This window comes from Atractosteus spatula, unplaced genomic scaffold (assembly GCF_055471065.1).
Source record: "Atractosteus spatula isolate fAtrSpa1 unplaced genomic scaffold, fAtrSpa1.hap1 Scaffold_27, whole genome shotgun sequence".
Classification (NCBI taxonomy): domain Eukaryota; kingdom Metazoa; phylum Chordata; class Actinopteri; order Semionotiformes; family Lepisosteidae; genus Atractosteus; species Atractosteus spatula.
The window spans coordinates 1-22,639 of NW_028296841.1; the positions used below are offsets into that span (position 1 = coordinate 1).

The 22,639-nt window shown below is 62.9% G+C and overlaps 23 non-coding genes across 23 annotated transcripts; all 23 read right to left on the reverse strand.

Moving 5' to 3' along the window:
- Positions 1-812: 812 nt before the first annotated feature.
- LOC148807620 (U2 spliceosomal RNA) lies at positions 813-1,003 on the reverse strand. The gene has a single exon (XR_016088633.1). It is a non-coding gene; the product is annotated as a U2 spliceosomal RNA (small nuclear RNA).
- A 785-nt stretch (positions 1,004-1,788) lies between these two features.
- LOC148807621 (U2 spliceosomal RNA) lies at positions 1,789-1,979 on the reverse strand. The gene has a single exon (XR_016088744.1). It is a non-coding gene; the product is annotated as a U2 spliceosomal RNA (small nuclear RNA).
- Positions 1,980-2,764: 785 nt separating this feature from the next.
- On the reverse strand, positions 2,765-2,955 carry LOC148807622 (U2 spliceosomal RNA). The gene has a single exon (XR_016088833.1). It is a non-coding gene; the product is annotated as a U2 spliceosomal RNA (small nuclear RNA).
- Positions 2,956-3,740: 785 nt separating this feature from the next.
- LOC148807623 (U2 spliceosomal RNA) lies at positions 3,741-3,931 on the reverse strand. The gene has a single exon (XR_016088844.1). It is a non-coding gene; the product is annotated as a U2 spliceosomal RNA (small nuclear RNA).
- Positions 3,932-4,716: 785 nt separating this feature from the next.
- LOC148807624 (U2 spliceosomal RNA) lies at positions 4,717-4,907 on the reverse strand. The gene has a single exon (XR_016088855.1). It is a non-coding gene; the product is annotated as a U2 spliceosomal RNA (small nuclear RNA).
- A 785-nt stretch (positions 4,908-5,692) lies between these two features.
- LOC148807625 (U2 spliceosomal RNA) lies at positions 5,693-5,883 on the reverse strand. Its single transcript, XR_016088639.1, has one exon. It is a non-coding gene; the product is annotated as a U2 spliceosomal RNA (small nuclear RNA).
- Positions 5,884-6,668: 785 nt separating this feature from the next.
- Positions 6,669-6,859, reverse strand: LOC148807626 (U2 spliceosomal RNA). The gene has a single exon (XR_016088650.1). It is a non-coding gene; the product is annotated as a U2 spliceosomal RNA (small nuclear RNA).
- A 785-nt stretch (positions 6,860-7,644) lies between these two features.
- On the reverse strand, positions 7,645-7,835 carry LOC148807627 (U2 spliceosomal RNA). Its single transcript, XR_016088661.1, has one exon. It is a non-coding gene; the product is annotated as a U2 spliceosomal RNA (small nuclear RNA).
- A 785-nt stretch (positions 7,836-8,620) lies between these two features.
- LOC148807628 (U2 spliceosomal RNA) lies at positions 8,621-8,811 on the reverse strand. The gene has a single exon (XR_016088672.1). It is a non-coding gene; the product is annotated as a U2 spliceosomal RNA (small nuclear RNA).
- A 784-nt stretch (positions 8,812-9,595) lies between these two features.
- Positions 9,596-9,786, reverse strand: LOC148807629 (U2 spliceosomal RNA). Its single transcript, XR_016088683.1, has one exon. It is a non-coding gene; the product is annotated as a U2 spliceosomal RNA (small nuclear RNA).
- A 785-nt stretch (positions 9,787-10,571) lies between these two features.
- LOC148807630 (U2 spliceosomal RNA) lies at positions 10,572-10,762 on the reverse strand. Its single transcript, XR_016088694.1, has one exon. It is a non-coding gene; the product is annotated as a U2 spliceosomal RNA (small nuclear RNA).
- Positions 10,763-11,547: 785 nt separating this feature from the next.
- Positions 11,548-11,738, reverse strand: LOC148807631 (U2 spliceosomal RNA). The gene has a single exon (XR_016088705.1). It is a non-coding gene; the product is annotated as a U2 spliceosomal RNA (small nuclear RNA).
- A 785-nt stretch (positions 11,739-12,523) lies between these two features.
- On the reverse strand, positions 12,524-12,714 carry LOC148807632 (U2 spliceosomal RNA). Its single transcript, XR_016088716.1, has one exon. It is a non-coding gene; the product is annotated as a U2 spliceosomal RNA (small nuclear RNA).
- A 785-nt stretch (positions 12,715-13,499) lies between these two features.
- Positions 13,500-13,690, reverse strand: LOC148807633 (U2 spliceosomal RNA). The gene has a single exon (XR_016088727.1). It is a non-coding gene; the product is annotated as a U2 spliceosomal RNA (small nuclear RNA).
- A 785-nt stretch (positions 13,691-14,475) lies between these two features.
- Positions 14,476-14,666, reverse strand: LOC148807634 (U2 spliceosomal RNA). The gene has a single exon (XR_016088738.1). It is a non-coding gene; the product is annotated as a U2 spliceosomal RNA (small nuclear RNA).
- A 785-nt stretch (positions 14,667-15,451) lies between these two features.
- Positions 15,452-15,642, reverse strand: LOC148807635 (U2 spliceosomal RNA). The gene has a single exon (XR_016088750.1). It is a non-coding gene; the product is annotated as a U2 spliceosomal RNA (small nuclear RNA).
- A 785-nt stretch (positions 15,643-16,427) lies between these two features.
- On the reverse strand, positions 16,428-16,618 carry LOC148807636 (U2 spliceosomal RNA). Its single transcript, XR_016088761.1, has one exon. It is a non-coding gene; the product is annotated as a U2 spliceosomal RNA (small nuclear RNA).
- A 785-nt stretch (positions 16,619-17,403) lies between these two features.
- Positions 17,404-17,594, reverse strand: LOC148807637 (U2 spliceosomal RNA). Its single transcript, XR_016088772.1, has one exon. It is a non-coding gene; the product is annotated as a U2 spliceosomal RNA (small nuclear RNA).
- A 785-nt stretch (positions 17,595-18,379) lies between these two features.
- LOC148807638 (U2 spliceosomal RNA) lies at positions 18,380-18,570 on the reverse strand. The gene has a single exon (XR_016088783.1). It is a non-coding gene; the product is annotated as a U2 spliceosomal RNA (small nuclear RNA).
- Positions 18,571-19,355: 785 nt separating this feature from the next.
- LOC148807639 (U2 spliceosomal RNA) lies at positions 19,356-19,546 on the reverse strand. Its single transcript, XR_016088794.1, has one exon. It is a non-coding gene; the product is annotated as a U2 spliceosomal RNA (small nuclear RNA).
- Positions 19,547-20,331: 785 nt separating this feature from the next.
- Positions 20,332-20,522, reverse strand: LOC148807640 (U2 spliceosomal RNA). The gene has a single exon (XR_016088805.1). It is a non-coding gene; the product is annotated as a U2 spliceosomal RNA (small nuclear RNA).
- A 785-nt stretch (positions 20,523-21,307) lies between these two features.
- Positions 21,308-21,498, reverse strand: LOC148807641 (U2 spliceosomal RNA). Its single transcript, XR_016088816.1, has one exon. It is a non-coding gene; the product is annotated as a U2 spliceosomal RNA (small nuclear RNA).
- A 785-nt stretch (positions 21,499-22,283) lies between these two features.
- Positions 22,284-22,474, reverse strand: LOC148807642 (U2 spliceosomal RNA). Its single transcript, XR_016088826.1, has one exon. It is a non-coding gene; the product is annotated as a U2 spliceosomal RNA (small nuclear RNA).
- Between the last annotated feature and the right edge of the window lie 165 nt (positions 22,475-22,639).

Sequence of the window (22,639 nt, forward strand, 5' to 3'; positions counted from 1 at the left end):
ATCTTAGCCAAAAGGCCGAGAAGCGATGCCCGACGCCGGCCTTGGGCGGGCGCGCGGGCGTCCGGCTGGCGCGCAGCGGCGCAGGCCGACGCCTCTGGAGCCCGGTCCGCACGCGGCTGCCGGCCGCCCGGACTCCGCTCTCCCCCTCTCTTGCCTGCCTGCTTGCTCGCCTGCCTGCCCGCCAGTCCCGGGCGGGGGCCCTGCTCTTTGATCTCCTGTCAACGGCCCGACAACGACCGCAGCCGCGGGGGGCGCCAGCCGGCCGGCCTCCTTAGCTTAGGCCCCTCCCACCAGCAGCAGCCGTGCCGAGTGAGCTGCAAGCGAAAGCGGACCGTCGGCACCTGCGGGCAGAGGCAAGGGGCAGCGCTCTCTCGGGAGGGACGGGGACACACACACACCTGCCTGCCTGCCGAAAAAAAGAAAGAAAAGGTGTATATACTAAGTTTTTTGGAGGGAAAACGGCCGGCTGTCGAAAGGGGCCCGCCTGCAAGGACGGGGACACACACACACACACACACACACACACACACACACACACACACACACACACAAGCCACGCCTGCCTCCCTGGAAAAAGGAGGAAAAAACTAAGTTTTTTGGAGGGAAAACGCACGGGAGCCGAAAAGGGGGCCGGCCTGCTTGCCGAGAGAGTCGAGGCGCGGGAAAGTGCACGGAGGGAGCACGGGAACGGGGAGGGGGAGAGAGAGAGACACAGAGACACACAGATGGACGAGAGACGAGACCGGAGAGGAAGGAGCTCCGGTCCACCTCGCTTGCTTGCTAGCTACGTCTGTCTTTTCACCGCTGAGAGAAGGTAGTGCACCGTTCCCGGAGGCGCTGCAATACCGGGCCGATGCGTGGAGAGGACGGAGCAAGCTCCTGATCCAGCTCCCTGTTCCAAAAATCCGTTTAATATGTGGTCCCCCGATGGGGGACGTATCAGATATTAAACTGATAAGAACAGATACTACACTTGATCTTAGCCAAAAGGCCGAGAAGCGATGCCCGACGCCGGCCTTGGGCGGGCGCGCGGGCGTCCGGCTGGCGCGCAGCGGCGCAGGCCGACGCCTCTGGAGCCCGGTCCGCACGCGGCTGCCGGCCGCCCGGACTCCGCTCTCCCCCTCTCTTGCCTGCCTGCTTGCTCGCCTGCCTGCCCGCCAGTCCCGGGCGGGGGCCCTGCTCTTTGATCTCCTGTCAACGGCCCGACAACGACCGCAGCCGCGGGGGGCGCCAGCCGGCCGGCCTCCTTAGCTTAGGCCCCTCCCACCAGCAGCAGCCGTGCCGAGTGAGCTGCAAGCGAAAGCGGACCGTCGGCACCTGCGGGCAGAGGCAAGGGGCAGCGCTCTCTCGGGAGGGACGGGGACACACACACACCTGCCTGCCTGCCGAAAAAAAGAAAGAAAAGGTGTATATACTAAGTTTTTTGGAGGGAAAACGGCCGGCTGTCGAAAGGGGCCCGCCTGCAAGGACGGGGACACACACACACACACACACACACACACACACACACACACACACACACACACAAGCCACGCCTGCCTCCCTGGAAAAAGGAGGAAAAAACTAAGTTTTTTGGAGGGAAAACGCACGGGAGCCGAAAAGGGGGCCGGCCTGCTTGCCGAGAGAGTCGAGGCGCGGGAAAGTGCACGGAGGGAGCACGGGAACGGGGAGGGGGAGAGAGAGAGACACAGAGACACACAGATGGACGAGAGACGAGACCGGAGAGGAAGGAGCTCCGGTCCACCTCGCTTGCTTGCTAGCTACGTCTGTCTTTTCACCGCTGAGAGAAGGTAGTGCACCGTTCCCGGAGGCGCTGCAATACCGGGCCGATGCGTGGAGAGGACGGAGCAAGCTCCTGATCCAGCTCCCTGTTCCAAAAATCCGTTTAATATGTGGTCCCCCGATGGGGGACGTATCAGATATTAAACTGATAAGAACAGATACTACACTTGATCTTAGCCAAAAGGCCGAGAAGCGATGCCCGACGCCGGCCTTGGGCGGGCGCGCGGGCGTCCGGCTGGCGCGCAGCGGCGCAGGCCGACGCCTCTGGAGCCCGGTCCGCACGCGGCTGCCGGCCGCCCGGACTCCGCTCTCCCCCTCTCTTGCCTGCCTGCTTGCTCGCCTGCCTGCCCGCCAGTCCCGGGCGGGGGCCCTGCTCTTTGATCTCCTGTCAACGGCCCGACAACGACCGCAGCCGCGGGGGGCGCCAGCCGGCCGGCCTCCTTAGCTTAGGCCCCTCCCACCAGCAGCAGCCGTGCCGAGTGAGCTGCAAGCGAAAGCGGACCGTCGGCACCTGCGGGCAGAGGCAAGGGGCAGCGCTCTCTCGGGAGGGACGGGGACACACACACACCTGCCTGCCTGCCGAAAAAAAGAAAGAAAAGGTGTATATACTAAGTTTTTTGGAGGGAAAACGGCCGGCTGTCGAAAGGGGCCCGCCTGCAAGGACGGGGACACACACACACACACACACACACACACACACACACACACACACACACACACAAGCCACGCCTGCCTCCCTGGAAAAAGGAGGAAAAAACTAAGTTTTTTGGAGGGAAAACGCACGGGAGCCGAAAAGGGGGCCGGCCTGCTTGCCGAGAGAGTCGAGGCGCGGGAAAGTGCACGGAGGGAGCACGGGAACGGGGAGGGGGAGAGAGAGAGACACAGAGACACACAGATGGACGAGAGACGAGACCGGAGAGGAAGGAGCTCCGGTCCACCTCGCTTGCTTGCTAGCTACGTCTGTCTTTTCACCGCTGAGAGAAGGTAGTGCACCGTTCCCGGAGGCGCTGCAATACCGGGCCGATGCGTGGAGAGGACGGAGCAAGCTCCTGATCCAGCTCCCTGTTCCAAAAATCCGTTTAATATGTGGTCCCCCGATGGGGGACGTATCAGATATTAAACTGATAAGAACAGATACTACACTTGATCTTAGCCAAAAGGCCGAGAAGCGATGCCCGACGCCGGCCTTGGGCGGGCGCGCGGGCGTCCGGCTGGCGCGCAGCGGCGCAGGCCGACGCCTCTGGAGCCCGGTCCGCACGCGGCTGCCGGCCGCCCGGACTCCGCTCTCCCCCTCTCTTGCCTGCCTGCTTGCTCGCCTGCCTGCCCGCCAGTCCCGGGCGGGGGCCCTGCTCTTTGATCTCCTGTCAACGGCCCGACAACGACCGCAGCCGCGGGGGGCGCCAGCCGGCCGGCCTCCTTAGCTTAGGCCCCTCCCACCAGCAGCAGCCGTGCCGAGTGAGCTGCAAGCGAAAGCGGACCGTCGGCACCTGCGGGCAGAGGCAAGGGGCAGCGCTCTCTCGGGAGGGACGGGGACACACACACACCTGCCTGCCTGCCGAAAAAAAGAAAGAAAAGGTGTATATACTAAGTTTTTTGGAGGGAAAACGGCCGGCTGTCGAAAGGGGCCCGCCTGCAAGGACGGGGACACACACACACACACACACACACACACACACACACACACACACACACACACAAGCCACGCCTGCCTCCCTGGAAAAAGGAGGAAAAAACTAAGTTTTTTGGAGGGAAAACGCACGGGAGCCGAAAAGGGGGCCGGCCTGCTTGCCGAGAGAGTCGAGGCGCGGGAAAGTGCACGGAGGGAGCACGGGAACGGGGAGGGGGAGAGAGAGAGACACAGAGACACACAGATGGACGAGAGACGAGACCGGAGAGGAAGGAGCTCCGGTCCACCTCGCTTGCTTGCTAGCTACGTCTGTCTTTTCACCGCTGAGAGAAGGTAGTGCACCGTTCCCGGAGGCGCTGCAATACCGGGCCGATGCGTGGAGAGGACGGAGCAAGCTCCTGATCCAGCTCCCTGTTCCAAAAATCCGTTTAATATGTGGTCCCCCGATGGGGGACGTATCAGATATTAAACTGATAAGAACAGATACTACACTTGATCTTAGCCAAAAGGCCGAGAAGCGATGCCCGACGCCGGCCTTGGGCGGGCGCGCGGGCGTCCGGCTGGCGCGCAGCGGCGCAGGCCGACGCCTCTGGAGCCCGGTCCGCACGCGGCTGCCGGCCGCCCGGACTCCGCTCTCCCCCTCTCTTGCCTGCCTGCTTGCTCGCCTGCCTGCCCGCCAGTCCCGGGCGGGGGCCCTGCTCTTTGATCTCCTGTCAACGGCCCGACAACGACCGCAGCCGCGGGGGGCGCCAGCCGGCCGGCCTCCTTAGCTTAGGCCCCTCCCACCAGCAGCAGCCGTGCCGAGTGAGCTGCAAGCGAAAGCGGACCGTCGGCACCTGCGGGCAGAGGCAAGGGGCAGCGCTCTCTCGGGAGGGACGGGGACACACACACACCTGCCTGCCTGCCGAAAAAAAGAAAGAAAAGGTGTATATACTAAGTTTTTTGGAGGGAAAACGGCCGGCTGTCGAAAGGGGCCCGCCTGCAAGGACGGGGACACACACACACACACACACACACACACACACACACACACACACACACACACAAGCCACGCCTGCCTCCCTGGAAAAAGGAGGAAAAAACTAAGTTTTTTGGAGGGAAAACGCACGGGAGCCGAAAAGGGGGCCGGCCTGCTTGCCGAGAGAGTCGAGGCGCGGGAAAGTGCACGGAGGGAGCACGGGAACGGGGAGGGGGAGAGAGAGAGACACAGAGACACACAGATGGACGAGAGACGAGACCGGAGAGGAAGGAGCTCCGGTCCACCTCGCTTGCTTGCTAGCTACGTCTGTCTTTTCACCGCTGAGAGAAGGTAGTGCACCGTTCCCGGAGGCGCTGCAATACCGGGCCGATGCGTGGAGAGGACGGAGCAAGCTCCTGATCCAGCTCCCTGTTCCAAAAATCCGTTTAATATGTGGTCCCCCGATGGGGGACGTATCAGATATTAAACTGATAAGAACAGATACTACACTTGATCTTAGCCAAAAGGCCGAGAAGCGATGCCCGACGCCGGCCTTGGGCGGGCGCGCGGGCGTCCGGCTGGCGCGCAGCGGCGCAGGCCGACGCCTCTGGAGCCCGGTCCGCACGCGGCTGCCGGCCGCCCGGACTCCGCTCTCCCCCTCTCTTGCCTGCCTGCTTGCTCGCCTGCCTGCCCGCCAGTCCCGGGCGGGGGCCCTGCTCTTTGATCTCCTGTCAACGGCCCGACAACGACCGCAGCCGCGGGGGGCGCCAGCCGGCCGGCCTCCTTAGCTTAGGCCCCTCCCACCAGCAGCAGCCGTGCCGAGTGAGCTGCAAGCGAAAGCGGACCGTCGGCACCTGCGGGCAGAGGCAAGGGGCAGCGCTCTCTCGGGAGGGACGGGGACACACACACACCTGCCTGCCTGCCGAAAAAAAGAAAGAAAAGGTGTATATACTAAGTTTTTTGGAGGGAAAACGGCCGGCTGTCGAAAGGGGCCCGCCTGCAAGGACGGGGACACACACACACACACACACACACACACACACACACACACACACACACACACAAGCCACGCCTGCCTCCCTGGAAAAAGGAGGAAAAAACTAAGTTTTTTGGAGGGAAAACGCACGGGAGCCGAAAAGGGGGCCGGCCTGCTTGCCGAGAGAGTCGAGGCGCGGGAAAGTGCACGGAGGGAGCACGGGAACGGGGAGGGGGAGAGAGAGAGACACAGAGACACACAGATGGACGAGAGACGAGACCGGAGAGGAAGGAGCTCCGGTCCACCTCGCTTGCTTGCTAGCTACGTCTGTCTTTTCACCGCTGAGAGAAGGTAGTGCACCGTTCCCGGAGGCGCTGCAATACCGGGCCGATGCGTGGAGAGGACGGAGCAAGCTCCTGATCCAGCTCCCTGTTCCAAAAATCCGTTTAATATGTGGTCCCCCGATGGGGGACGTATCAGATATTAAACTGATAAGAACAGATACTACACTTGATCTTAGCCAAAAGGCCGAGAAGCGATGCCCGACGCCGGCCTTGGGCGGGCGCGCGGGCGTCCGGCTGGCGCGCAGCGGCGCAGGCCGACGCCTCTGGAGCCCGGTCCGCACGCGGCTGCCGGCCGCCCGGACTCCGCTCTCCCCCTCTCTTGCCTGCCTGCTTGCTCGCCTGCCTGCCCGCCAGTCCCGGGCGGGGGCCCTGCTCTTTGATCTCCTGTCAACGGCCCGACAACGACCGCAGCCGCGGGGGGCGCCAGCCGGCCGGCCTCCTTAGCTTAGGCCCCTCCCACCAGCAGCAGCCGTGCCGAGTGAGCTGCAAGCGAAAGCGGACCGTCGGCACCTGCGGGCAGAGGCAAGGGGCAGCGCTCTCTCGGGAGGGACGGGGACACACACACACCTGCCTGCCTGCCGAAAAAAAGAAAGAAAAGGTGTATATACTAAGTTTTTTGGAGGGAAAACGGCCGGCTGTCGAAAGGGGCCCGCCTGCAAGGACGGGGACACACACACACACACACACACACACACACACACACACACACACACACACACAAGCCACGCCTGCCTCCCTGGAAAAAGGAGGAAAAAACTAAGTTTTTTGGAGGGAAAACGCACGGGAGCCGAAAAGGGGGCCGGCCTGCTTGCCGAGAGAGTCGAGGCGCGGGAAAGTGCACGGAGGGAGCACGGGAACGGGGAGGGGGAGAGAGAGAGACACAGAGACACACAGATGGACGAGAGACGAGACCGGAGAGGAAGGAGCTCCGGTCCACCTCGCTTGCTTGCTAGCTACGTCTGTCTTTTCACCGCTGAGAGAAGGTAGTGCACCGTTCCCGGAGGCGCTGCAATACCGGGCCGATGCGTGGAGAGGACGGAGCAAGCTCCTGATCCAGCTCCCTGTTCCAAAAATCCGTTTAATATGTGGTCCCCCGATGGGGGACGTATCAGATATTAAACTGATAAGAACAGATACTACACTTGATCTTAGCCAAAAGGCCGAGAAGCGATGCCCGACGCCGGCCTTGGGCGGGCGCGCGGGCGTCCGGCTGGCGCGCAGCGGCGCAGGCCGACGCCTCTGGAGCCCGGTCCGCACGCGGCTGCCGGCCGCCCGGACTCCGCTCTCCCCCTCTCTTGCCTGCCTGCTTGCTCGCCTGCCTGCCCGCCAGTCCCGGGCGGGGGCCCTGCTCTTTGATCTCCTGTCAACGGCCCGACAACGACCGCAGCCGCGGGGGGCGCCAGCCGGCCGGCCTCCTTAGCTTAGGCCCCTCCCACCAGCAGCAGCCGTGCCGAGTGAGCTGCAAGCGAAAGCGGACCGTCGGCACCTGCGGGCAGAGGCAAGGGGCAGCGCTCTCTCGGGAGGGACGGGGACACACACACACCTGCCTGCCTGCCGAAAAAAAGAAAGAAAAGGTGTATATACTAAGTTTTTTGGAGGGAAAACGGCCGGCTGTCGAAAGGGGCCCGCCTGCAAGGACGGGGACACACACACACACACACACACACACACACACACACACACACACACACACACAAGCCACGCCTGCCTCCCTGGAAAAAGGAGGAAAAAACTAAGTTTTTTGGAGGGAAAACGCACGGGAGCCGAAAAGGGGGCCGGCCTGCTTGCCGAGAGAGTCGAGGCGCGGGAAAGTGCACGGAGGGAGCACGGGAACGGGGAGGGGGAGAGAGAGAGACACAGAGACACACAGATGGACGAGAGACGAGACCGGAGAGGAAGGAGCTCCGGTCCACCTCGCTTGCTTGCTAGCTACGTCTGTCTTTTCACCGCTGAGAGAAGGTAGTGCACCGTTCCCGGAGGCGCTGCAATACCGGGCCGATGCGTGGAGAGGACGGAGCAAGCTCCTGATCCAGCTCCCTGTTCCAAAAATCCGTTTAATATGTGGTCCCCCGATGGGGGACGTATCAGATATTAAACTGATAAGAACAGATACTACACTTGATCTTAGCCAAAAGGCCGAGAAGCGATGCCCGACGCCGGCCTTGGGCGGGCGCGCGGGCGTCCGGCTGGCGCGCAGCGGCGCAGGCCGACGCCTCTGGAGCCCGGTCCGCACGCGGCTGCCGGCCGCCCGGACTCCGCTCTCCCCCTCTCTTGCCTGCCTGCTTGCTCGCCTGCCTGCCCGCCAGTCCCGGGCGGGGGCCCTGCTCTTTGATCTCCTGTCAACGGCCCGACAACGACCGCAGCCGCGGGGGGCGCCAGCCGGCCGGCCTCCTTAGCTTAGGCCCCTCCCACCAGCAGCAGCCGTGCCGAGTGAGCTGCAAGCGAAAGCGGACCGTCGGCACCTGCGGGCAGAGGCAAGGGGCAGCGCTCTCTCGGGAGGGACGGGGACACACACACACCTGCCTGCCTGCCGAAAAAAAGAAAGAAAAGGTGTATATACTAAGTTTTTTGGAGGGAAAACGGCCGGCTGTCGAAAGGGGCCCGCCTGCAAGGACGGGGACACACACACACACACACACACACACACACACACACACACACACACACACACAAGCCACGCCTGCCTCCCTGGAAAAAGGAGGAAAAAACTAAGTTTTTTGGAGGGAAAACGCACGGGAGCCGAAAAGGGGGCCGGCCTGCTTGCCGAGAGAGTCGAGGCGCGGGAAAGTGCACGGAGGGAGCACGGGAACGGGGAGGGGGAGAGAGAGAGACACAGAGACACACAGATGGACGAGAGACGAGACCGGAGAGGAAGGAGCTCCGGTCCACCTCGCTTGCTTGCTAGCTACGTCTGTCTTTTCACCGCTGAGAGAAGGTAGTGCACCGTTCCCGGAGGCGCTGCAATACCGGGCCGATGCGTGGAGAGGACGGAGCAAGCTCCTGATCCAGCTCCCTGTTCCAAAAATCCGTTTAATATGTGGTCCCCCGATGGGGGACGTATCAGATATTAAACTGATAAGAACAGATACTACACTTGATCTTAGCCAAAAGGCCGAGAAGCGATGCCCGACGCCGGCCTTGGGCGGGCGCGCGGGCGTCCGGCTGGCGCGCAGCGGCGCAGGCCGACGCCTCTGGAGCCCGGTCCGCACGCGGCTGCCGGCCGCCCGGACTCCGCTCTCCCCCTCTCTTGCCTGCCTGCTTGCTCGCCTGCCTGCCCGCCAGTCCCGGGCGGGGGCCCTGCTCTTTGATCTCCTGTCAACGGCCCGACAACGACCGCAGCCGCGGGGGGCGCCAGCCGGCCGGCCTCCTTAGCTTAGGCCCCTCCCACCAGCAGCAGCCGTGCCGAGTGAGCTGCAAGCGAAAGCGGACCGTCGGCACCTGCGGGCAGAGGCAAGGGGCAGCGCTCTCTCGGGAGGGACGGGGACACACACACACCTGCCTGCCTGCCGAAAAAAAGAAAGAAAAGGTGTATATACTAAGTTTTTTGGAGGGAAAACGGCCGGCTGTCGAAAGGGGCCCGCCTGCAAGGACGGGGCACACACACACACACACACACACACACACACACACACACACACACACACACAAGCCACGCCTGCCTCCCTGGAAAAAGGAGGAAAAAACTAAGTTTTTTGGAGGGAAAACGCACGGGAGCCGAAAAGGGGGCCGGCCTGCTTGCCGAGAGAGTCGAGGCGCGGGAAAGTGCACGGAGGGAGCACGGGAACGGGGAGGGGGAGAGAGAGAGACACAGAGACACACAGATGGACGAGAGACGAGACCGGAGAGGAAGGAGCTCCGGTCCACCTCGCTTGCTTGCTAGCTACGTCTGTCTTTTCACCGCTGAGAGAAGGTAGTGCACCGTTCCCGGAGGCGCTGCAATACCGGGCCGATGCGTGGAGAGGACGGAGCAAGCTCCTGATCCAGCTCCCTGTTCCAAAAATCCGTTTAATATGTGGTCCCCCGATGGGGGACGTATCAGATATTAAACTGATAAGAACAGATACTACACTTGATCTTAGCCAAAAGGCCGAGAAGCGATGCCCGACGCCGGCCTTGGGCGGGCGCGCGGGCGTCCGGCTGGCGCGCAGCGGCGCAGGCCGACGCCTCTGGAGCCCGGTCCGCACGCGGCTGCCGGCCGCCCGGACTCCGCTCTCCCCCTCTCTTGCCTGCCTGCTTGCTCGCCTGCCTGCCCGCCAGTCCCGGGCGGGGGCCCTGCTCTTTGATCTCCTGTCAACGGCCCGACAACGACCGCAGCCGCGGGGGGCGCCAGCCGGCCGGCCTCCTTAGCTTAGGCCCCTCCCACCAGCAGCAGCCGTGCCGAGTGAGCTGCAAGCGAAAGCGGACCGTCGGCACCTGCGGGCAGAGGCAAGGGGCAGCGCTCTCTCGGGAGGGACGGGGACACACACACACCTGCCTGCCTGCCGAAAAAAAGAAAGAAAAGGTGTATATACTAAGTTTTTTGGAGGGAAAACGGCCGGCTGTCGAAAGGGGCCCGCCTGCAAGGACGGGGACACACACACACACACACACACACACACACACACACACACACACACACACACAAGCCACGCCTGCCTCCCTGGAAAAAGGAGGAAAAAACTAAGTTTTTTGGAGGGAAAACGCACGGGAGCCGAAAAGGGGGCCGGCCTGCTTGCCGAGAGAGTCGAGGCGCGGGAAAGTGCACGGAGGGAGCACGGGAACGGGGAGGGGGAGAGAGAGAGACACAGAGACACACAGATGGACGAGAGACGAGACCGGAGAGGAAGGAGCTCCGGTCCACCTCGCTTGCTTGCTAGCTACGTCTGTCTTTTCACCGCTGAGAGAAGGTAGTGCACCGTTCCCGGAGGCGCTGCAATACCGGGCCGATGCGTGGAGAGGACGGAGCAAGCTCCTGATCCAGCTCCCTGTTCCAAAAATCCGTTTAATATGTGGTCCCCCGATGGGGGACGTATCAGATATTAAACTGATAAGAACAGATACTACACTTGATCTTAGCCAAAAGGCCGAGAAGCGATGCCCGACGCCGGCCTTGGGCGGGCGCGCGGGCGTCCGGCTGGCGCGCAGCGGCGCAGGCCGACGCCTCTGGAGCCCGGTCCGCACGCGGCTGCCGGCCGCCCGGACTCCGCTCTCCCCCTCTCTTGCCTGCCTGCTTGCTCGCCTGCCTGCCCGCCAGTCCCGGGCGGGGGCCCTGCTCTTTGATCTCCTGTCAACGGCCCGACAACGACCGCAGCCGCGGGGGGCGCCAGCCGGCCGGCCTCCTTAGCTTAGGCCCCTCCCACCAGCAGCAGCCGTGCCGAGTGAGCTGCAAGCGAAAGCGGACCGTCGGCACCTGCGGGCAGAGGCAAGGGGCAGCGCTCTCTCGGGAGGGACGGGGACACACACACACCTGCCTGCCTGCCGAAAAAAAGAAAGAAAAGGTGTATATACTAAGTTTTTTGGAGGGAAAACGGCCGGCTGTCGAAAGGGGCCCGCCTGCAAGGACGGGGACACACACACACACACACACACACACACACACACACACACACACACACACACAAGCCACGCCTGCCTCCCTGGAAAAAGGAGGAAAAAACTAAGTTTTTTGGAGGGAAAACGCACGGGAGCCGAAAAGGGGGCCGGCCTGCTTGCCGAGAGAGTCGAGGCGCGGGAAAGTGCACGGAGGGAGCACGGGAACGGGGAGGGGGAGAGAGAGAGACACAGAGACACACAGATGGACGAGAGACGAGACCGGAGAGGAAGGAGCTCCGGTCCACCTCGCTTGCTTGCTAGCTACGTCTGTCTTTTCACCGCTGAGAGAAGGTAGTGCACCGTTCCCGGAGGCGCTGCAATACCGGGCCGATGCGTGGAGAGGACGGAGCAAGCTCCTGATCCAGCTCCCTGTTCCAAAAATCCGTTTAATATGTGGTCCCCCGATGGGGGACGTATCAGATATTAAACTGATAAGAACAGATACTACACTTGATCTTAGCCAAAAGGCCGAGAAGCGATGCCCGACGCCGGCCTTGGGCGGGCGCGCGGGCGTCCGGCTGGCGCGCAGCGGCGCAGGCCGACGCCTCTGGAGCCCGGTCCGCACGCGGCTGCCGGCCGCCCGGACTCCGCTCTCCCCCTCTCTTGCCTGCCTGCTTGCTCGCCTGCCTGCCCGCCAGTCCCGGGCGGGGGCCCTGCTCTTTGATCTCCTGTCAACGGCCCGACAACGACCGCAGCCGCGGGGGGCGCCAGCCGGCCGGCCTCCTTAGCTTAGGCCCCTCCCACCAGCAGCAGCCGTGCCGAGTGAGCTGCAAGCGAAAGCGGACCGTCGGCACCTGCGGGCAGAGGCAAGGGGCAGCGCTCTCTCGGGAGGGACGGGGACACACACACACCTGCCTGCCTGCCGAAAAAAAGAAAGAAAAGGTGTATATACTAAGTTTTTTGGAGGGAAAACGGCCGGCTGTCGAAAGGGGCCCGCCTGCAAGGACGGGGACACACACACACACACACACACACACACACACACACACACACACACACACACAAGCCACGCCTGCCTCCCTGGAAAAAGGAGGAAAAAACTAAGTTTTTTGGAGGGAAAACGCACGGGAGCCGAAAAGGGGGCCGGCCTGCTTGCCGAGAGAGTCGAGGCGCGGGAAAGTGCACGGAGGGAGCACGGGAACGGGGAGGGGGAGAGAGAGAGACACAGAGACACACAGATGGACGAGAGACGAGACCGGAGAGGAAGGAGCTCCGGTCCACCTCGCTTGCTTGCTAGCTACGTCTGTCTTTTCACCGCTGAGAGAAGGTAGTGCACCGTTCCCGGAGGCGCTGCAATACCGGGCCGATGCGTGGAGAGGACGGAGCAAGCTCCTGATCCAGCTCCCTGTTCCAAAAATCCGTTTAATATGTGGTCCCCCGATGGGGGACGTATCAGATATTAAACTGATAAGAACAGATACTACACTTGATCTTAGCCAAAAGGCCGAGAAGCGATGCCCGACGCCGGCCTTGGGCGGGCGCGCGGGCGTCCGGCTGGCGCGCAGCGGCGCAGGCCGACGCCTCTGGAGCCCGGTCCGCACGCGGCTGCCGGCCGCCCGGACTCCGCTCTCCCCCTCTCTTGCCTGCCTGCTTGCTCGCCTGCCTGCCCGCCAGTCCCGGGCGGGGGCCCTGCTCTTTGATCTCCTGTCAACGGCCCGACAACGACCGCAGCCGCGGGGGGCGCCAGCCGGCCGGCCTCCTTAGCTTAGGCCCCTCCCACCAGCAGCAGCCGTGCCGAGTGAGCTGCAAGCGAAAGCGGACCGTCGGCACCTGCGGGCAGAGGCAAGGGGCAGCGCTCTCTCGGGAGGGACGGGGACACACACACACCTGCCTGCCTGCCGAAAAAAAGAAAGAAAAGGTGTATATACTAAGTTTTTTGGAGGGAAAACGGCCGGCTGTCGAAAGGGGCCCGCCTGCAAGGACGGGGACACACACACACACACACACACACACACACACACACACACACACACACACACAAGCCACGCCTGCCTCCCTGGAAAAAGGAGGAAAAAACTAAGTTTTTTGGAGGGAAAACGCACGGGAGCCGAAAAGGGGGCCGGCCTGCTTGCCGAGAGAGTCGAGGCGCGGGAAAGTGCACGGAGGGAGCACGGGAACGGGGAGGGGGAGAGAGAGAGACACAGAGACACACAGATGGACGAGAGACGAGACCGGAGAGGAAGGAGCTCCGGTCCACCTCGCTTGCTTGCTAGCTACGTCTGTCTTTTCACCGCTGAGAGAAGGTAGTGCACCGTTCCCGGAGGCGCTGCAATACCGGGCCGATGCGTGGAGAGGACGGAGCAAGCTCCTGATCCAGCTCCCTGTTCCAAAAATCCGTTTAATATGTGGTCCCCCGATGGGGGACGTATCAGATATTAAACTGATAAGAACAGATACTACACTTGATCTTAGCCAAAAGGCCGAGAAGCGATGCCCGACGCCGGCCTTGGGCGGGCGCGCGGGCGTCCGGCTGGCGCGCAGCGGCGCAGGCCGACGCCTCTGGAGCCCGGTCCGCACGCGGCTGCCGGCCGCCCGGACTCCGCTCTCCCCCTCTCTTGCCTGCCTGCTTGCTCGCCTGCCTGCCCGCCAGTCCCGGGCGGGGGCCCTGCTCTTTGATCTCCTGTCAACGGCCCGACAACGACCGCAGCCGCGGGGGGCGCCAGCCGGCCGGCCTCCTTAGCTTAGGCCCCTCCCACCAGCAGCAGCCGTGCCGAGTGAGCTGCAAGCGAAAGCGGACCGTCGGCACCTGCGGGCAGAGGCAAGGGGCAGCGCTCTCTCGGGAGGGACGGGGACACACACACACCTGCCTGCCTGCCGAAAAAAAGAAAGAAAAGGTGTATATACTAAGTTTTTTGGAGGGAAAACGGCCGGCTGTCGAAAGGGGCCCGCCTGCAAGGACGGGGACACACACACACACACACACACACACACACACACACACACACACACACACACAAGCCACGCCTGCCTCCCTGGAAAAAGGAGGAAAAAACTAAGTTTTTTGGAGGGAAAACGCACGGGAGCCGAAAAGGGGGCCGGCCTGCTTGCCGAGAGAGTCGAGGCGCGGGAAAGTGCACGGAGGGAGCACGGGAACGGGGAGGGGGAGAGAGAGAGACACAGAGACACACAGATGGACGAGAGACGAGACCGGAGAGGAAGGAGCTCCGGTCCACCTCGCTTGCTTGCTAGCTACGTCTGTCTTTTCACCGCTGAGAGAAGGTAGTGCACCGTTCCCGGAGGCGCTGCAATACCGGGCCGATGCGTGGAGAGGACGGAGCAAGCTCCTGATCCAGCTCCCTGTTCCAAAAATCCGTTTAATATGTGGTCCCCCGATGGGGGACGTATCAGATATTAAACTGATAAGAACAGATACTACACTTGATCTTAGCCAAAAGGCCGAGAAGCGATGCCCGACGCCGGCCTTGGGCGGGCGCGCGGGCGTCCGGCTGGCGCGCAGCGGCGCAGGCCGACGCCTCTGGAGCCCGGTCCGCACGCGGCTGCCGGCCGCCCGGACTCCGCTCTCCCCCTCTCTTGCCTGCCTGCTTGCTCGCCTGCCTGCCCGCCAGTCCCGGGCGGGGGCCCTGCTCTTTGATCTCCTGTCAACGGCCCGACAACGACCGCAGCCGCGGGGGGCGCCAGCCGGCCGGCCTCCTTAGCTTAGGCCCCTCCCACCAGCAGCAGCCGTGCCGAGTGAGCTGCAAGCGAAAGCGGACCGTCGGCACCTGCGGGCAGAGGCAAGGGGCAGCGCTCTCTCGGGAGGGACGGGGACACACACACACCTGCCTGCCTGCCGAAAAAAAGAAAGAAAAGGTGTATATACTAAGTTTTTTGGAGGGAAAACGGCCGGCTGTCGAAAGGGGCCCGCCTGCAAGGACGGGGACACACACACACACACACACACACACACACACACACACACACACACACACACAAGCCACGCCTGCCTCCCTGGAAAAAGGAGGAAAAAACTAAGTTTTTTGGAGGGAAAACGCACGGGAGCCGAAAAGGGGGCCGGCCTGCTTGCCGAGAGAGTCGAGGCGCGGGAAAGTGCACGGAGGGAGCACGGGAACGGGGAGGGGGAGAGAGAGAGACACAGAGACACACAGATGGACGAGAGACGAGACCGGAGAGGAAGGAGCTCCGGTCCACCTCGCTTGCTTGCTAGCTACGTCTGTCTTTTCACCGCTGAGAGAAGGTAGTGCACCGTTCCCGGAGGCGCTGCAATACCGGGCCGATGCGTGGAGAGGACGGAGCAAGCTCCTGATCCAGCTCCCTGTTCCAAAAATCCGTTTAATATGTGGTCCCCCGATGGGGGACGTATCAGATATTAAACTGATAAGAACAGATACTACACTTGATCTTAGCCAAAAGGCCGAGAAGCGATGCCCGACGCCGGCCTTGGGCGGGCGCGCGGGCGTCCGGCTGGCGCGCAGCGGCGCAGGCCGACGCCTCTGGAGCCCGGTCCGCACGCGGCTGCCGGCCGCCCGGACTCCGCTCTCCCCCTCTCTTGCCTGCCTGCTTGCTCGCCTGCCTGCCCGCCAGTCCCGGGCGGGGGCCCTGCTCTTTGATCTCCTGTCAACGGCCCGACAACGACCGCAGCCGCGGGGGGCGCCAGCCGGCCGGCCTCCTTAGCTTAGGCCCCTCCCACCAGCAGCAGCCGTGCCGAGTGAGCTGCAAGCGAAAGCGGACCGTCGGCACCTGCGGGCAGAGGCAAGGGGCAGCGCTCTCTCGGGAGGGACGGGGACACACACACACCTGCCTGCCTGCCGAAAAAAAGAAAGAAAAGGTGTATATACTAAGTTTTTTGGAGGGAAAACGGCCGGCTGTCGAAAGGGGCCCGCCTGCAAGGACGGGGACACACACACACACACACACACACACACACACACACACACACACACACACACAAGCCACGCCTGCCTCCCTGGAAAAAGGAGGAAAAAACTAAGTTTTTTGGAGGGAAAACGCACGGGAGCCGAAAAGGGGGCCGGCCTGCTTGCCGAGAGAGTCGAGGCGCGGGAAAGTGCACGGAGGGAGCACGGGAACGGGGAGGGGGAGAGAGAGAGACACAGAGACACACAGATGGACGAGAGACGAGACCGGAGAGGAAGGAGCTCCGGTCCACCTCGCTTGCTTGCTAGCTACGTCTGTCTTTTCACCGCTGAGAGAAGGTAGTGCACCGTTCCCGGAGGCGCTGCAATACCGGGCCGATGCGTGGAGAGGACGGAGCAAGCTCCTGATCCAGCTCCCTGTTCCAAAAATCCGTTTAATATGTGGTCCCCCGATGGGGGACGTATCAGATATTAAACTGATAAGAACAGATACTACACTTGATCTTAGCCAAAAGGCCGAGAAGCGATGCCCGACGCCGGCCTTGGGCGGGCGCGCGGGCGTCCGGCTGGCGCGCAGCGGCGCAGGCCGACGCCTCTGGAGCCCGGTCCGCACGCGGCTGCCGGCCGCCCGGACTCCGCTCTCCCCCTCTCTTGCCTGCCTGCTTGCTCGCCTGCCTGCCCGCCAGTCCCGGGCGGGGGCCCTGCTCTTTGATCTCCTGTCAACGGCCCGACAACGACCGCAGCCGCGGGGGGCGCCAGCCGGCCGGCCTCCTTAGCTTAGGCCCCTCCCACCAGCAGCAGCCGTGCCGAGTGAGCTGCAAGCGAAAGCGGACCGTCGGCACCTGCGGGCAGAGGCAAGGGGCAGCGCTCTCTCGGGAGGGACGGGGACACACACACACCTGCCTGCCTGCCGAAAAAAAGAAAGAAAAGGTGTATATACTAAGTTTTTTGGAGGGAAAACGGCCGGCTGTCGAAAGGGGCCCGCCTGCAAGGACGGGGACACACACACACACACACACACACACACACACACACACACACACACACACACAAGCCACGCCTGCCTCCCTGGAAAAAGGAGGAAAAAACTAAGTTTTTTGGAGGGAAAACGCACGGGAGCCGAAAAGGGGGCCGGCCTGCTTGCCGAGAGAGTCGAGGCGCGGGAAAGTGCACGGAGGGAGCACGGGAACGGGGAGGGGGAGAGAGAGAGACACAGAGACACACAGATGGACGAGAGACGAGACCGGAGAGGAAGGAGCTCCGGTCCACCTCGCTTGCTTGCTAGCTACGTCTGTCTTTTCACCGCTGAGAGAAGGTAGTGCACCGTTCCCGGAGGCGCTGCAATACCGGGCCGATGCGTGGAGAGGACGGAGCAAGCTCCTGATCCAGCTCCCTGTTCCAAAAATCCGTTTAATATGTGGTCCCCCGATGGGGGACGTATCAGATATTAAACTGATAAGAACAGATACTACACTTGATCTTAGCCAAAAGGCCGAGAAGCGATGCCCGACGCCGGCCTTGGGCGGGCGCGCGGGCGTCCGGCTGGCGCGCAGCGGCGCAGGCCGACGCCTCTGGAGCCCGGTCCGCACGCGGCTGCCGGCCGCCCGGACTCCGCTCTCCCCCTCTCTTGCCTGCCTGCTTGCTCGCCTGCCTGCCCGCCAGTCCCGGGCGGGGGCCCTGCTCTTTGATCTCCTGTCAACGGCCCGACAACGACCGCAGCCGCGGGGGGCGCCAGCCGGCCGGCCTCCTTAGCTTAGGCCCCTCCCACCAGCAGCAGCCGTGCCGAGTGAGCTGCAAGCGAAAGCGGACCGTCGGCACCTGCGGGCAGAGGCAAGGGGCAGCGCTCTCTCGGGAGGGACGGGGACACACACACACCTGCCTGCCTGCCGAAAAAAAGAAAGAAAAGGTGTATATACTAAGTTTTTTGGAGGGAAAACGGCCGGCTGTCGAAAGGGGCCCGCCTGCAAGGACGGGGACACACACACACACACACACACACACACACACACACACACACACACACACACAAGCCACGCCTGCCTCCCTGGAAAAAGGAGGAAAAAACTAAGTTTTTTGGAGGGAAAACGCACGGGAGCCGAAAAGGGGGCCGGCCTGCTTGCCGAGAGAGTCGAGGCGCGGGAAAGTGCACGGAGGGAGCACGGGAACGGGGAGGGGGAGAGAGAGAGACACAGAGACACACAGATGGACGAGAGACGAGACCGGAGAGGAAGGAGCTCCGGTCCACCTCGCTTGCTTGCTAGCTACGTCTGTCTTTTCACCGCTGAGAGAAGGTAGTGCACCGTTCCCGGAGGCGCTGCAATACCGGGCCGATGCGTGGAGAGGACGGAGCAAGCTCCTGATCCAGCTCCCTGTTCCAAAAATCCGTTTAATATGTGGTCCCCCGATGGGGGACGTATCAGATATTAAACTGATAAGAACAGATACTACACTTGATCTTAGCCAAAAGGCCGAGAAGCGATGCCCGACGCCGGCCTTGGGCGGGCGCGCGGGCGTCCGGCTGGCGCGCAGCGGCGCAGGCCGACGCCTCTGGAGCCCGGTCCGCACGCGGCTGCCGGCCGCCCGGACTCCGCTCTCCCCCTCTCTTGCCTGCCTGCTTGCTCGCCTGCCTGCCCGCCAGTCCCGGGCGGGGGCCCTGCTCTTTGATCTCCTGTCAACGGCCCGACAACGACCGCAGCCGCGGGGGGCGCCAGCCGGCCGGCCTCCTTAGCTTAGGCCCCTCCCACCAGCAGCAGCCGTGCCGAGTGAGCTGCAAGCGAAAGCGGACCGTCGGCACCTGCGGGCAGAGGCAAGGGGCAGCGCTCTCTCGGGAGGGACGGGGACACACACACACCTGCCTGCCTGCCGAAAAAAAGAAAGAAAAGGTGTATATACTAAGTTTTTTGGAGGGAAAACGGCCGGCTGTCGAAAGGGGCCCGCCTGCAAGGACGGGGACACACACACACACACACACACACACACACACACACACACACACACACACACAAGCCACGCCTGCCTCCCTGGAAAAAGGAGGAAAAAACTAAGTTTTTTGGAGGGAAAACGCACGGGAGCCGAAAAGGGGGCCGGCCTGCTTGCCGAGAGAGTCGAGGCGCGGGAAAGTGCACGGAGGGAGCACGGGAACGGGGAGGGGGAGAGAGAGAGACACAGAGACACACAGATGGACGAGAGACGAGACCGGAGAGGAAGGAGCTCCGGTCCACCTCGCTTGCTTGCTAGCTACGTCTGTCTTTTCACCGCTGAGAGAAGGTAGTGCACCGTTCCCGGAGGCGCTGCAATACCGGGCCGATGCGTGGAGAGGACGGAGCAAGCTCCTGATCCAGCTCCCTGTTCCAAAAATCCGTTTAATATGTGGTCCCCCGATGGGGGACGTATCAGATATTAAACTGATAAGAACAGATACTACACTTGATCTTAGCCAAAAGGCCGAGAAGCGATGCCCGACGCCGGCCTTGGGCGGGCGCGCGGGCGTCCGGCTGGCGCGCAGCGGCGCAGGCCGACGCCTCTGGAGCCCGGTCCGCACGCGGCTGCCGGCCGCCCGGACTCCGCTCTCCCCCTCTCTTGCCTGCCTGCTTGCTCGCCTGCCTGCCCGCCAGTCCCGGGCGGGGGCCCTGCTCTTTGATCTCCTGTCAACGGCCCGACAACGACCGCAGCCGCGGGGGGCGCCAGCCGGCCGGCCTCCTTAGCTTAGGCCCCTCCCACCAGCAGCAGCCGTGCCGAGTGAGCTGCAAGCGAAAGCGGACCGTCGGCACCTGCGGGCAGAGGCAAGGGGCAGCGCTCTCTCGGGAGGGACGGGGACACACACACACCTGCCTGCCTGCCGAAAAAAAGAAAGAAAAGGTGTATATACTAAGTTTTTTGGAGGGAAAACGGCCGGCTGTCGAAAGGGGCCCGCCTGCAAGGACGGGGACACACACACACACACACACACACACACACACACACACACACACACACACACAAGCCACGCCTGCCTCCCTGGAAAAAGGAGGAAAAAACTAAGTTTTTTGGAGGGAAAACGCACGGGAGCCGAAAAGGGGGCCGGCCTGCTTGCCGAGAGAGTCGAGGCGCGGGAAAGTGCACGGAGGGAGCACGGGAACGGGGAGGGGGAGAGAGAGAGACACAGAGACACACAGATGGACGAGAGACGAGACCGGAGAGGAAGGAGCTCCGGTCCACCTCGCTTGCTTGCTAGCTACGTCTGTCTTTTCACCGCTGAGAGAAGGTAGTGCACCGTTCCCGGAGGCGCTGCAATACCGGGCCGATGCGTGGAGAGGACGGAGCAAGCTCCTGATCCAGCTCCCTGTTCCAAAAATCCGTTTAATATGTGGTCCCCCGATGGGGGACGTATCAGATATTAAACTGATAAGAACAGATACTACACTTGATCTTAGCCAAAAGGCCGAGAAGCGATGCCCGACGCCGGCCTTGGGCGGGCGCGCGGGCGTCCGGCTGGCGCGCAGCGGCGCAGGCCGACGCCTCTGGAGCCCGGTCCGCACGCGGCTGCCGGCCGCCCGGACTCCGCTCTCCCCCTCTCTTGCCTGCCTGCTTGCTCGCCTGCCTGCCCGCCAGTCCCGGGCGGGGGCCCTGCTCTTTGATCTCCTGTCAACGGCCCGACAACGACCGCAGCCGCGGGGGGCGCCAGCCGGCCGGCCTCCTTAGCTTAGGCCCCTCCCACCAGCAGCAGCCGTGCCGAGTGAGCTGCAAGCGAAAGCGGACCGTCGGCACCTGCGGGCAGAGGCAAGGGGCAGCGCTCTCTCGGGAGGGACGGGGACACACACACACCTGCCTGCCTGCCGAAAAAAAGAAAGAAAAGGTGTATATACTAAGTTTTTTGGAGGGAAAACGGCCGGCTGTCGAAAGGGGCCCGCCTGCAAGGACGGGGACACACACACACACACACACACACACACACACACACACACACACACACACACAAGCCACGCCTGCCTCCCTGGAAAAAGGAGGAAAAAACTAAGTTTTTTGGAGGGAAAACGCACGGGAGCCGAAAAGGGGGCCGGCCTGCTTGCCGAGAGAGTCGAGGCGCGGGAAAGTGCACGGAGGGAGCACGGGAACGGGGAGGGGGAGAGAGAGAGACACAGAGACACACAGATGGACGAGAGACGAGACCGGAGAGGAAGGAGCTCCGGTCCACCTCGCTTGCTTGCTAGCTACGTCTGTCTTTTCACCGCTGAGAGAAGGTAGTGCACCGTTCCCGGAGGCGCTGCAATACCGGGCCGATGCGTGGAGAGGACGGAGCAAGCTCCTGATCCAGCTCCCTGTTCCAAAAATCCGTTTAATATGTGGTCCCCCGATGGGGGACGTATCAGATATTAAACTGATAAGAACAGATACTACACTTGATCTTAGCCAAAAGGCCGAGAAGCGATGCCCGACGCCGGCCTTGGGCGGGCGCGCGGGCGTCCGGCTGGCGCGCAGCGGCGCAGGCCGACGCCTCTGGAGCCCGGTCCGCACGCGGCTGCCGGCCGCCCGGACTCCGCTCTCCCCCTCTCTTGCCTGCCTGCTTGCTCGCCTGCCTGCCCGCCAGTCCCGGGCGGGGGCCCTGCTCTTTGATCTCCTGTCAACGGCCCGACAACGACCGCAGCCGCGGGGGGCGCCAGCCGGCCGGCCTCCTTAGCTTAGGCCCCTCCCACCAGCAGCAGCCGTGCCGAGTGAGCTGCAAGCGAAAGCGGACCGTCGGCACCTGCGGGCAGAGGCAAGGGGCAGCGCTCTCTCGGGAGGGACGGGGACACACACACACCTGCCTGCCTGCCGAAAAAAAGAAAGAAAAGGTGTATATACTAAGTTTTTTGGAGGGAAAACGGCCGGCTGTCGAAAGGGGCCCGCCTGCAAGGACGGGGACACACACACACACACACACACACACACACACACACACACACACACACACACAAGCCACGCCTGCCTCCCTGGAAAAAGGAGGAAAAAACTAAGTTTTTTGGAGGGAAAACGCACGGGAGCCGAAAAGGGGGCCGGCCTGCTTGCCGAGAGAGTCGAGGCGCGGGAAAGTGCACGGAGGGAGCACGGGAACGGGGAGGGGGAGAGAGAGAGACACAGAGACACACAGATGGACGAGAGACGAGACCGGAGAGGAAGGAGCTCCGGTCCACCTCGCTTGCTTGCTAGCTACGTCTGTCTTTTCACCGCTGAGAGAAGGTAGTGCACCGTTCCCGGAGGCGCTGCAATACCGGGCCGATGCGTGGAGAGGACGGAGCAAGCTCCTGATCCAGCTCCCTGTTCCAAAAATCCGTTTAATATGTGGTCCCCCGATGGGGGACGTATCAGATATTAAACTGATAAGAACAGATACTACACTTGATCTTAGCCAAAAGGCCGAGAAGCGATGCCCGACGCCGGCCTTGGGCGGGCGCGCGGGCGTCCGGCTGGCGCGCAGCGGCGCAGGCCGACGCCTCTGGAGCCCGGTCCGCACGCGGCTGCCGGCCGCCCGGACTCCGCTCTCCCCCTCTCTTGCCTGCCTGCTTGCTCGCCTGCCTGCCCGCCAGTCCCGGG